This window comes from Lethenteron reissneri, chromosome 31 (genome assembly GCF_015708825.2).
Source record: "Lethenteron reissneri isolate LAM-NWPU_2019-01 chromosome 31, ASM1570882v1, whole genome shotgun sequence".
In the NCBI taxonomy this organism is placed as follows: Eukaryota; Metazoa; Chordata; class Hyperoartia; order Petromyzontiformes; family Petromyzontidae; genus Lethenteron; species Lethenteron reissneri.
This window is the reverse complement of record NC_083809.1, coordinates 13,268,281-13,281,247: the sequence shown is the minus strand read 5'-3', so window position 1 is coordinate 13,281,247 and position 12,967 is coordinate 13,268,281. Positions and strand designations below refer to the sequence as shown.

At 49.7% G+C, this 12,967-nt stretch overlaps 1 protein-coding gene across 6 annotated transcripts in view; it reads right to left on the bottom strand.

Moving 5' to 3' along the window:
• The window catches only part of CCDC157 (coiled-coil domain containing 157), a 57,683-nt gene that overhangs the window by 31,275 nt on the left and 13,441 nt on the right, over positions 1-12,967 (bottom strand). The gene's annotated exons all lie outside the window — the stretch shown is intronic.

Here is a 12,967-nt window from a genome sequence, read left to right as displayed (position 1 = left end):
GAAAAAACGAAAATCTTATGCTGCTGGTTTTGTTTGTAACTTTATTTATATACATTTTAGCAACACCAAATATCTCTCAAACTGACACTTATATATGTACCTAAACACTTGAGACAGGTTTTGGTGCATTATATACTCAAGTGTGAATGTAGACCATGAAATATGGCAAATTTGTAGAAAATATGCTTCAACTTCACGGATTGGCACTAAGCAAAATTAAACATAAACATTTTAAATTTAGCAAAACTGTGATGTTTTGTACATCAAAATTTTCAGTAGGTACTGTGTAATCACAGAAAGATACAAATATAAGCACACTTTGGCCCAAGTTGGCTGAAATGACTCGAAATGCTATACTGTCCCCTTGTTTTGGAATGCTGCCAAAAAAATTTACAATTCTACCACAGATTCTTTACAGCTCAAAATCACCTTAAATTATAAGACAGCGCATATTTACTCATCGGTATCATCCCTATCACTATCAGAGCCATCATCCCATGTAGGTCTTCTGTTTCCTGTGAAACATTTGCACAATTTTGGCACCGACATAAATCAGTACAAGACAGTCTTGCAGACATACAGGAACATCTTCCAGTCTCACATTTGCTATGCTTGCAACTGCAGTGGACCGCCTGCAACACACTTTCAGGGGCAGGATTTCTAGTCATCCAGGTCACTGTTAACTCACCATCCTCGAGGTGCCATCCATTGCCGACGAGTGAAGGGGCACACATTATACCTTTCAGAGAATGTCTCATTATGGCTGCTTGGTAGTTTGCCCTTTTGCAGTGTTGGTACAGGGCGTCACTTGTAAGGGGCATGGATAGTTCTAGAAAAGCTGACGATGCCATACAGAATGCTTTGTATCTTGCATCGTTCACATTTTCGGCAGATGACTGCCCATACAGGTGGCACACATGTGCAAAGTAGCTCAAGGGTAGACTGGTCTAGGTTAAAACTGCTACCCAGATTTGTAAAAGCAGTCAGATATTCCTCTTTCTCACAAGCAACAGAAAATGCCTTTCTTTTGCCTTTGCCATAAAAGGCACTTGTAGAGTCACAACCTGAGAAGGTATGGATCCCAATAAGTGCCAAACAGACACTTGTGCCAAGAGCTGACGACACCTTAGCTAAGTCAATGAGCCTTGTTTTGTTGCCAACCCCCGTGAAAAAATACAACCTACATGGTAAATCTGGCTGCAGACTTAAAGCAATCACTGCCACATCAGCATCAGGGCTCTTGATGACTACAGTTTGATGTTCCTGTGCAGCATGTTGTGCATGTAAAAACACCCTGGTGTCACATTCCTCATGATCACATGTCAGATCTTCAACAGCACTGAGAGTATGTAAATCCTCCATTACAGTCACGCAGTGACACAGGTCTCCATGTGCTATGTACAAGCTTAAGTCCTTTCCCACAGTGGTAAGATCAGCCTCTCGCCACACAACATAGAGGAATTCTGCCAGTGCTTCTTTGTTTGTTCCATCTGATATAAACTTTTTCCATTGTGTTGATGTCTTATGATCCCGTCCATAAATTTTCACCAGTTGTGCACCACCACCAGCTCTACGTGACCGTTCTAGGTTTTTAATACTCATTTTTGGATACTGGTCAATCACAAAGTTTATCCGTGTACAGTTTGTTTCAGAGAAAGTTTGACTATGTACTGCAGTATGGTCTCTGCAAGCTCTCCAAAGGTACTTGGTATTGACCGAATGGCTTGAATGACTGCCATGCCATCAAAGAAAATAGCTCCACTGATCACTCCATTGATGGATCCTGGGGCAACAACTTTGGACTCAATGAGTATGTCTTGCAGTCCTGCATCTCCAAACCTTTTTCCTAGAATGCTCAGGTAGGACATGCATGTGTGAAATTCACCTAATCACTTTACGCTGAGTAAAGTCATCATCTTTCCAGCAGATTTGCTGAGCTTTGGCATATATAGCTTTGTCAAAAACTAACACTATATGGTCCAGTTCTAGCTGATTATGAATTTGGACACTTCGCTTCAGAATTGTGTTTACTGTTGACATCTCTGTTGGTGAAGCCTCAATGACTGGAAGATAATACAGTGCTGACTTTTGCAGAGTGCCATCACCTTGAAGTAATGTATGTAAACCTGTCCAGCTTGGTATTGTGCATCTTTCAGCATGGACTTTACAAAAACATATGCCAGTTCAGTTTGTACAGCAGACACCGTGTTCAATTTGTATGTGTCCGCCTGTAATGGAACACTTTCCTGATGAAACAAGTTATGTGGTCCTTGTCTATTAGACTGATGGTACTGTTCGACAGGGATGCTAGGGGGTACTTTCAATGAGGGTTTTCCCTTCTGTAGTGGTTGTCTGTTTGTTGTTGACACAGGTTCAACTACAGAACTTTGCAGCATAATCCCATTTGTGTGGTGGGTAGTTCTACGACCTGACAGTGTCTCCTCCGCAAAGTCAATATTGTCCCACACAAGTACTGTAGGAACCTTCTTTGAGAATCCCTTTGGTATTTTGTCTCTGCCTCTACTAGTTGAAGTTGGGCAAGGCTAGTGTCTAGACTGACAACTGTGTCCCATGCTGCACAATGTCCTAGTCTATTTAGAAGTGACACAAATTGTGATGAACCTGTTAAATGGCGAACCGTTAGACCAAGACACAATGATTTAGGGGTCTGCCTCCGACCCTTAGATGCAAGATACACAATGTCTTGACAGATACATATCACTTTTAGGTTCAAATCATCTGGAATATCAACATAATGGGCCAGTGTTGGTTCCTCAGTTGCACCAATAATCCAGGAAATCAGATTGTACAGTTCAATTGGAACGACAGATTTTGCCTCGCTCACATTTAGATCATCTGATGTGGGTGGCCACGGGCATTTCATACCGGGAGAGTCACACAAAAGCATCTTTAATATTAATGCCGCACTGTAAAGTGTCCTCGTGTCCTCTGCAGTATTGATGGAGGCCATTGAACTTGGTCTGTGGACCAGCTTTTGCACTAGCCCTGTTTTCACAGTCACTTTCGCTAGTTACCTCAGTTGACTCTGTTGTTTCTGTACCTGATGGATGAGGTAGCCTGTCTATCAGCTTATCTGCAGACAATGTCTCAACGAAAACCATCTCACTTATGTTGCGCTTCTTGGGGTAGTGAAACACCAGCTGGGGGAAATCACGGGCCAACCTCCTACTTTTGAAATGTGAAAATGTGAGGGAATTATTAATTAATATTTATTAATATAAAATATTACTAACTCACTGTTCTTCTGAGGTCACAGTAACTGATGCACGAGACTTTGTCAAGAACCTGGTGTACTGTCTATAACAGGCCTTGTGGTATCGCACCTCCAGAGACACAGTCTTTGTCTCGAATATGCACAAGAATGCTAGTGTCTTCCTTCATCTCAGCAGCTTTCAGCAAATTGCCTGTAAATAAATAAATACTAATTAAACTAATAAAAAACTGTGTTAAGAGTTAAACAATATTGAGTGTTCTGGCTGTAGCTGTATGCAAAACAATGCAAATCTGTCTCTGACTGTAAAATAAACATTACATAAATTATGTAATTGTAATTGAAAGTTATCCATGGTACCCAGCTTAAGGGAATAAAAGTTCAAACGTGTGTGTTTGTGTGTGTTTTGTTTTTACCTACGTGCTGACGTTTCTGCCTGTGAAAGATGGTCCTTCTGGCGTTTGCCTCCCACAGTAATGTACTTGTCCGTTTTCTTACAAATTATGCACAAGGCAGAAAGCACAGGACCAGCACAAGCTACTGGCAGGCCGGTCCTGGACCTAAGTTTTTTTGCGGGACATTGTCAAACTCGATTTCTAGACAATGTTTGTATGTTTCTGCTATTCTCCGATTCTCACCTGACAAAAAAAGCCTCCGTTTGACGCAGTTTATGAATGTATCCCACCGTGTGCGTGTAAAATCCTTTGTTTCTTCTTTCTTTATGGACATGAGATGTATGTAGCATTGTTTAAAATACTTTTTACAGACTTTTGAAGGAGGTCTGGCCGTAATTTCCTCTTCTTCACTACTCGATGTTGACAACAAGGGCGCAGACATCTTGGACTAATGTTTACCTCTCGTCCCAAAAAGCAGCCACCTTATTGGTCTAGCGGGAAGCACGTGACGCAAAGCCTAATCACTGACGATTAAAATATGATTACGCGAGGAAAGAAATATTTCCGACTTTAAACAGTAATAAAAAATAAACTGCAGGATTAGACATGGAGAACTTTTATTTTCACGGCCAAAAGCAATAGATCTTTTTTTTGGAATGAAAAGAATGTAGTGCCCCATATATGGGAACGGGATTAAACGTAAAACGTCTTCACCTTACGGCCTAAATGGTATGGTGAAGATCCGGACTGTGCCCTCTGTTCCATTCCAGCCAACCTCAGGCACATTCTCACAGGGTGTAAAACAAGCCTCACCCAAGGATGCTACACTTGGCGTCACAACCAAATCCTTAAAAACCTTGCGTCCGCCCTGGAGGACAAGCGAGCTGCCACCAACTCCCTACCACCCCCAGCAGCATCACACCCCTTACGGACGACCTTTGTCCGCGAAGGGGCTAAACCACCGAAGAGCGGCTCTACACCAATAGAGCGAGACCAGCTGCGCTTGGCCCGCGACTGGAAAATGCTAGCTGACATTGGCCGGCAACTTGTGTTTCCTCCGGAGATCGCAACCACCACCCTAAGACCTGACATTGTGCTCTGGTCCCGTTCGCTCAAGAAGGTCTTCATCATTGAGCTCACAGTACCCTGGGAGGACTCAGTAGATGAGGCTTATGAGCGAAAACATCTGCGCTATGATGATTTAACTGCCGAAGCACGGCATCATGGCTGGAACACAGAAGTCCGACCAGTGGAGGTGGGCTGCAGAGGTTTTGTGGCAACATCTACAACCAGACTGCTTAAAAACCTGGGAATTAAGGGCCAGAGCCAACGTTCGGCAATCAGAGCTGTATCGGAGGCGGCAGAAGGCAGCAGTCAGTGGCTCTGGATGAAGAGGAAAGACCCCAGCTGGGCCCCGAAGTGAGAGGGCCAGGAGGTATGCGGTCAACAATGCTTGACTCAGGGAGGAGGACGCCCCTGCCATGCATAGTCCCATGGGATGTTGGCTATCTACAACAAGGCAACTCCTATGACTAATTGGGAATGGGACGCAAGCGTAGGATTGATCACCCTGTCGCTGGCCGCCTTTGGGGAGGGTGTATAGTATGAAAGGCCGAAACACCCTTAGAACCAAAGGTACACTACTGACGATGCGCTCCCCAAATTTCGCCAGGCTCACTGTTCATGAACTCTTGGAAGTGCTTGCACAAAGGATAGTAACATCTCATCCTGTGTTCTTGGAATCTGCAGTAACTAAACAACCACGTAAAAAACTACAGTATAAACTACATAGTATCATCAGTATACTAAATATACTCTCCAATAAGCTGAGCTACTAACAGTAAGTAATACATTACAATTCTATGTCGCAAAAAAGATAGAATAATACACAGTGTAATATTACACTATGTATTATTCTAAGGTATAGGGTGGTGTATAGTAATACAGTATATAATTTAATGTTGGGTTTGTCTATGGCAGCATATAGTATGGGGTAGACCCGTGTGATGTAAGGGAAAAAAGTGTAGCTGGAAGCATATAATATTTTTTGCGACATAGAATTGTAATGTATTACTTACTGTTAGTAGCTCAGCTTATTGGAGAGTATATTTAGTATACTGATGATACTATGTAGTTTATACTGTAGTTTTTTACGTGGTTGTTTAGTTACTGCAGCTACATACTATTATATTCCTTCCCTTTATTAATGCTACCCCTACCCACTCCCTTTGATGCTGCTAATCCTGCATAATGCACGGGCATAATATGACTTTGAAACCCCCTCGCCCACCTCCTACGCATTTCACAAGTAGTACTAATCACATACCTGCATTTCCCATAAATATGCTAAATTCCTCTTGATATGCAAATTCTTTTGTTTAAGGTGCCCCCTTCCAACCCAGCTTAAATATACGCTCCAAGCGTGGTGTTGTTTCATTCAGACACTGTCTCCCCGACAGACCTGGTCTTCACCTGAGGACGGCTGCTTGCGTTGTGGCCGAAACGTCGTGAGAATTATTTTATTATGTTTTATTTTTATTATTTTATTATTTCCATTCTACGTGACTTTACCGAAAGAACCAAGAAGATGAATCCCTGCAGTCACGAAAGCTTTAAATCGAAATTGCAGAATGTAATTTATAATTTGGAAAAAAGTATTTGATCCCCTGCTGATTTTGTACGTTTGCCCACTGACAAAGAATTGATCAGTCTATAATTTTAATCGTAGGTTTACTTGAACAGTGAGAGACAGAATAACAACAACAAAATCCATAAAAACGCATTACAAAAATGTTATAAGTTGATTTGCATTTTAATGAGGGAAATAAGTATTTGACCCCTCTGCAAAACATGACTTAGTACTTGGTGGCAAAACCCTTGTTGGCAATCACAGAGGTCAGACGTTTCTTGTAGTTAGCCACCAGGTTTGCACACATCTCAGGAGGGATTTTGTCCTACTCCTCTTTGCAGATCTTCTCCAAGTCATTAAGGTTTCGAGGCTGACGTTTGGCAACTCGAACCTTCAGCTCCCTCCACAGATTTTCTATGGGATTAAGGTCTGGAGACTGGCTAGGCTACTCCAGGACCTTAATGTGCTTCTTCTTGAGCCACTCCTTTGTTGCCCTGGCCGTGTGTTTTGGGTCATTGTCATGCTGCAATACCCATCCATGACCCATTTTCAATGCCCTGGCTGAAGGAAGGAGGTTCTCACCCAAGATTTGACGGTACATGGCCCCGTCCATCGTCCCTTTGATGCGGTGAAGTTGTCCTGTCCCCTTAGCAGAAAAACACCCCCAAAGCATAATGTTTCCACCTCCATGTTTGACGGTGGGGATGGTGTTCTTGGGGTCATAGGCAGCATTCCTCCTCCTCCAAACACGGCAAGTTGAGTTGATGCCAAAGAGCTCCATTTTGGTCTCATCTGACCACAACACGTTCACCCAGTTGTCCTCTGAATCATTCAGATATTCATTGGCAAACTTCAGACGGGCATGTATATGTAAAGTAGTAACTCGGCGGGAGACGACTTCACGGGTAGCACACTCTTTTATTTCACCAACTTATAGTTACACGGGTGACTAACACCCACTTAGTTACACGGGTGACTAACACCCACTTAGCTACTCGGGTGACTAACACCCACTCAGCTACACTGACACGGGCTCTTACGCCCCGTAGCCTTCCGGAACACACCCGGCCGGGGTGTCCGTCTCGGCTCTGGGTACCACCGTCCCGACCCACACGGGCATCGGACTACGGGTCCCCCAGTCTCGGCTCCGAGCCACACAGGGCCCCGGTCCTGACAAGGACGGCGGGACTAGGGGTCTCGGGCCACTACCTCCTCCACTCCGTCTTCGGTCTTCAACTGGTTAACAACAACCTCGAGTGCTCTCGCGCGTCCCCCTTTATGCACCTCCTGTGGACGTCGCTGAGAGCACCCATCCTATTTGACCAATCACTGCGCGCTGGCTACGATCCTCTTTTCCCACCTTGTGTCAGCGCGCCTCACCACCGGCGCGCGCGTCCATACCACGCCCACATCGCGTGCCCAACCCCGCGCCCCATGATCCATCACTGTCGGCGCACGTCAACACCACCACTACATCACCCCCTACCACATAGCTCGCAGCCGACCCGGCTGCTATAAAAATATACAACACCCCCTCCCCCCCATGTGTGCCCCGTAACACAACAACAACAACATAACAACACAACACAACACGAACACCGCAATCCGCAAAAATCAGCAAATGCCACACCAACAGCAAGAACAATATGTACAATCCGGCGAGTGGCAACAATAAATGTGTATGCAGAAAGAAAAAAAAGTTTTTTCTTTTTTTTTTCTCTCCGACTCGTGCAGCGTCCCAATCTTTCCGAGCGTCCCTTGAACGGGACATTACCCCGGCAGAGGGGGAACACGGCGGCAAGGTCGGGTTTAAAAAAAAAAAATATATTTTTTCATGAAAAGTGTTGTGTCCTAGCCCGAGTCCGCCTTGCCGGTCCGTCGTACGGCACCAGACGCGGTTGACCGTCCGGTGGTGCCGGCAGTTCAGGAAGGCATGGGCCAGGCATCGGGGCTCCGCGCGTGCCGCGGGGTTCCGGTTCCCGACGGTCAACAGCCGTCAGGTCCGAGACACCTGGGGGTGGGTCAGGCGGAGACACGTGAGGATCAGCCTGCGACACATCCCTCCCCGAGTCGACGGTCACATCACACGCTCGGTCGTTACGGCACAAAACGGGGTCACGCGGCACCGCGTAGGGTTTCAGTCGGGAGGGGTGCACGTACCAACGGCGTTTTCCCCATTTAATCTGTATACTCTGGGGTCGTGCAACCCGCACAATTTCCACCGGTCCCCTCCATGGTCTCAACAATTTGGGGGACGTAGCCAACGGTGCATGTGGACAATGCAGCCAGGCCTTATCGCCTGGTTCCCAATCGTGCGTATGCACCCTCCGTCCATGCAATCGCTCGTTCGCGATCTGCCGAGACCGCGAATTCAATCTCGCAGCCTCTCGCGCTTCAGCCAATTTGGCGATATTAAACTTGATATGGTCTGGCAATTTAGATTTTGCACGCGGCTGGGAAATCCCCAGTTGGACGTCCATGGCCGGATCGGCCTCCCGCCCATATATAAGAAAAAATGGAGAAAACCCCGTCGCCGCATGAGGGGCCATTCGATAGGCCGCTAGTACCCCCGGTACCTGTAAGTCCCAATCCACCTGGTCGTCGCAGACCTGTTGGCACAGCATAGACGTAATCGTCCTGTTCAGACATTCAACCATACCGTCAGTCTGCGGGTGGTACGGGGAGGTACGTACTTTCTTTGTACCCAACAGGTCGCACACCTCGCGCAACAAAACGCTCGAAAAATTTTTCCCTTGGTCCGTCAGCAAGCGTTCGGGGGCGCCTTTGTCCAAAACATAACCTTGGACAAAGGCGTCCGCCACTGCCGCAGCTGACTGGTTGGCGAGTGGCCATGCCATGGGCCAGCGGGTGAAGTACTCTACGCCGACCAGCAGGAACTTATTTCCCCGAGGTGTAGCGGGAAAGGGCCCCAAGATGTCTAACGCGACCAATTCGTTTGTGCGCGAAACCTGAATGGATTGCAGCGGTGGATTAGCCGCTATTGGTGGCGGTTTTCTTTGGGCGCACCCTACACATCCCTTAAGAATGTTCGCCACGTCGTTGCCCATCCCCGGCCAATAGTAGTCTCGCTGAATGAGGGCGAGCGTTTTGTGAAACCCCAGATGCATGAGTCGTTCATGAGCAGCCAGGACGACCCTACCCCGCATAGCAAACGGCACCACGAGCGCGTGACGCCGGGACATGTTGTCCCACTTCATCAAGAGGCCCTGTCTGCACACCCAGGAACCGACCCGCGTTTCCCCTCCCTCGGGATCGTCAACCTTCCGACGTAGCGTGAGTAGGGAGCTGTCGGCCATTTGCAGACGGCCCCACTCGATGAGAGGCAACGCTAACAGCGAGTCCCTCCCCGTGGGAGCGTCGACCCCCGTAGTATCCGTGGCGGCGAGCACAACTTCCGCGGGGACAGCGACAGAGGGTTTACACCGCGCCGATCCTAACAGACATGCGCATTCCGTACGCGGCGGCAACCGCGACAATGCATCCGCATTCGAGTGGCGCAATCCCTTGCGGTAAATCGTCGTGAATTGGTAGTCCTGAAGGACCTCCAACCATCGGGACAATTGGCCGGATGGCTGCGCCACCCGCATAGCGTATTGGAGAGCCGCATGGTCCGTGCGAACCGTAAAATGACGGCCGTAAAGATACGGCCTGAATTGCTGTATAAAAAACACAATCGCCAGCAATTCACGACGTGTCACGCAGTAGCGTTGTTCCGCGGGGGACAGAACCCTGCTACCGTAGGCGACCACCCGTTCGACCCCCCCGACCACCTGTGAGAGCACTCCCCCGATACCCGTGTTACTGGCATCCGTGTCGAGCACAAACGGTTGCGTGAAATCGGGGTAACACAAGGGGGGAGCCTGCACCAAGGCGTCACGAAGGGAGCAGAAGGCGGCCTCCTCTTCCAGCCCCCAGTGAAACCACACCCCTTTAGCCGTCAAAGCGTGCAGGGGCCTGGCTATGGTGGCAAACTGCTTGACAAAACGACGGTAATAGGAGGCGAATCCTATGAAGCTGCGGACTTCAGTGACAGAGGTTGGCGTTGGCCATGAGCTGACGCAGTGCGTCTTAGCAGGGTCTGTCGAGATCCCTGAACGACTAACGATATGGCCCAAATACCTGACCGATTACCGAAGCAGAAAACATTTAGCCGGTTTAAATTTAAGCTTAGCGGAACGCATCCTGAGGAACACCGCTCTCAGTCGCTGGAGGTGCTCCTCAAAAGTCCGGCTGAAAACGATGATATCATCGAGGTAAATCAAACAGGTGTCCCATTGGAGGCCTGACAAAACCAATTCCATGAGCCTCTGGAACGTGGCGGGAGCGGAATGTAAGCCCATGGGCAATCGGTTGAATTCAAATAGGCCTCCCGGTGTCCGGAAAGCGGTTTTTGGTTTCGATTCGTCATCGAGGGGCAATTGCCAAAATCCCGAAAGCAAATCGAGCGTCGAAAAAAACTGTGCTCCCGCCAAGGCATCCAGCGACTCATCCATCCTGGGGAGCGGATACGCATCGGCCATTGAGATTTTGTTTAGGCGGCGGAAATCGACACAGAACCGCAAGGACCCGTCCTGTTTTTTAACCAGGACGATAGGAGCACCCCACGGACTGGAAGAGGGCGAAATGATGTCGGCCGCCAACATGTCATTAACCGCCGACTGCACATGCTCCTTCTCGGCTGGACTGAGCCGGAAGGGATTCTGTCGAATAGGGGCCGCGTCCCCAGTAGCTATGTGGTGGCGCAACAGGTCTGTGCAGCCAATATCGTACTTGTGCCTGCTAAACACGTCAGCGAACTCGAGTAGCAAGCCCCTCAATGCACCCAACTGCACACTGGACAAGTTACTGGACCCGGCACACAACGAGTCCAACCACTCTGTCCCCTCCTCACTTTGAGGATGCGTATCGGCACTCGAATCGGCGTGAGCAACGAGCTGTTCCTCGACGGGTAGCGGCGCGGCGTGAGCCAGCACCGTTCCCTGCGTAATCACGGCCGGCCGCGACCCCGTATTCAGGACCATAACGAACGGCTCACTGTCCCCCCTCACCATGGTCTGGGCCACCGCTAAGTCGAGGCCCCCTTTAGCTCTGTTAGACGGCCCCAACAGAACTCCCTGTGCCCCCGCATCTACCCCGAGGGGTTTTCTCAACCGAAGGGGTACCAACATTTGCGATCCCGGGGGCACCCGTACAGTCTGGGTTGCCAGCGCCTGCACCGTCGCACAAACCGTGCGTATCTTAGTAGGACTCGTCAAAAACGCAACCCACCGTCCCGATGGAAGCTCAATGCAGGCCTGATCTATGAGAATTTTGATGGGCATTTTAGACAGAAAGTCCGTGCCTAGTAAACAAGGAACGGCCAGCGATGATGATACAAAAATAGGACCCGCCAATTTTATATCGCCAATACAAATAGTCGCCCGAATCTGGCCGATGATTCCCAAGGATCCCCCATTCGCCGCGTAAAATGGTACGTCCACCGGCAGAAGGGGTCGACATTGGACGGGAAGAATGTTATAAATAAGGTCCGAAATGATAGTGGCCGACGCACCCGTGTCCACAAGCACCCGGACCTCAACCCCGTCAATTAACCCCGTTACCACGGACGACCCGGCCGACGCAGCCACTATCCTGTGGGCCAATTCGGACCATTCGACTGCTTTCGGGCCGTGTACGGACCCCTCTCGCCGAACCGAACCCCCGGTGCCCATACGCGGTCCCCCCACCGCTAAGCGGCGACCCGAACGTGCCGTGTATGTGGACCGAACGTGTGAGGTGCCGCGACTTGCCGGGTTCAGCTGGGATGTCTTGTGGCCCTGGTCGTCGTCCGGACGTGGTCCCGTGTTGCGCTGACGCGGGGCCCGGCACCCGGACGCGACGTGGCCCCGAAGGCCGCAGTTGTAGCAGACGACGAGGGACGTCGTAGGTTTCGGTTGCTCCAGCTTGCGGGATGAACGTGTGGGCGAACGACCTCCCGTTCTCCACTCCCCCGGTCTCGAAACGGCGAAGGCCTCCTCCCGAGCCACAGCAGGCTGAGGTCCGATGACCGTGGCGGCCGGTGCCCCGTTCCCCGCCGATGCGCAGACGACCGTCGGCTTGCGCTTGAGGACTTCGTAAGCGTGAATACTTGTGGCAATCCCCAGGGAGCAGATGTCCATTTCGTCCGCCGTATTGATGAGAACTCCCAAGTCGTGAGCCAACGCCAGCAGCTGCTCCGTCACCATGGCGTCCTTCCCCTCCTTGTCCATGCGGGGAAAAGCTGAGTCCGCCAGGGCGAGCAGCGCCGTGCGATAGGCGAGCGTTGTTTCTCCAACCACCTTTCGCCGATCGTAGAAATGGTGGCGACAGGTCGAGGGTGGCCCGAACACCTTAGCCATCAGGTGTAGCGCGGCCTGGAGCGTTGAGCGGGACGACCTCGGGGCAGATGTGAAGGCTGCAAGCGCGTCGTCGTCGAGCATCGCTGGCAGCGCACGCAGGGCAGTGGTGTCGGACAACCCCGACATTTCTTGATGTGCGAGGAACCTTCGCTGGAAGGCTCCCCAGTCGCCCCCGTCTGCCTTGAACGCCGACAGCGCGGGCAATCGTTGCTGGAGGACTCGGTCGTCGTCGTCGTCGGAACGATTTTCCCGCGCGCCGCTGTGGTTGCAGAAAATGTCGGCTCCGTCTGCAGGCGCATAATGGAGAGCTCCG